The sequence below is a fragment of the Bos javanicus genome, chromosome 1 (assembly GCF_032452875.1).
Source record: "Bos javanicus breed banteng chromosome 1, ARS-OSU_banteng_1.0, whole genome shotgun sequence".
NCBI lineage: Eukaryota > Metazoa > Chordata > Mammalia > Artiodactyla > Bovidae > Bos > Bos javanicus.
In genome coordinates, this window is record NC_083868.1 from 9,927,021 (window position 1) to 9,927,921 (window position 901).

Consider the following 901-nt stretch of genomic DNA (forward strand, 5'->3'; position numbering starts at 1 on the left):
ATAAAATTATATATAATTTTTATATAATTATATATATAATTATATAATTTATAAATTATAAAATTATAAAAATAGTAGTTAAAGAAGATATATAATGTAAAATATTTTCATAACAATAATAATTCAAGTCTAAAACCATATGTCATATTGACAAAATCATATGTCCGACTAGTCATGTCCGACTCTTTGTGACCCCATGGACAGTAGCCTACCAGGTTCTACCATCCATGGGATTTTCCAGGCAAGAATACTGGAGTGGACTGCCATTTCCATCTCCAGGAAATCTTCCCAACCCAGGAATTGAACCTGGGTCTCCCGCATTGTAGGCAGACGCTTTACCGCCTGAGCCACCAGGGAAGTCAGAATTCATGTTAGGAGTTATCAAAAGACATCATTTTATTCTTGAATTAAGTAAGCAGGTAAATATAGGAGAGTAATATTTCTTGAAAACAAATACCCCCAAAAAATATTTCTTCATGGAGAGAGAATATGTGTAAAATATAGCTCATAAAGAAAAGAATGGAAAGCAAAAAAATAAGGTAGCAGAATTCCAACGGCGTTATCATGGCAACGCATTGTTTCAACTTTCCTATTAAAAGACAAATATCTTCAGGATGTGTTTAAAAATAAAATCCAGTGACATGATAGATAAAAAGGAACTATCTAAATCAAAATGACATTTCTTCAAAGAAGTCTGAAGATTTATCAGGCAAAGAGTAGGAAAAAAGTAGGAATAGAATATGAAATCAGCCAAAATGGTATTTAAGATGGAAAATAACTAAGCAAAAGAAAAAATAACATTTCTTGTATATTAAACGTAGAATCTACAATAAGAAATACAGGTTCCAGATAACAGAACACCTATATATCAACCTTAAATTGTTAAAAATACAAAGAATGA

At 30.6% G+C, this 901-nt stretch overlaps 1 non-coding gene across 1 annotated transcript; it reads right to left on the reverse strand.

Annotated features, from left to right (window-relative positions):
• Positions 1-285: 285 nt before the first annotated feature.
• TRNAC-ACA (transfer RNA cysteine (anticodon ACA)) lies at positions 286-357 on the reverse strand. Its single transcript has one exon. It is a non-coding gene; the product is annotated as a tRNA-Cys (tRNA).
• Positions 358-901: the final 544 nt, after the last annotated feature.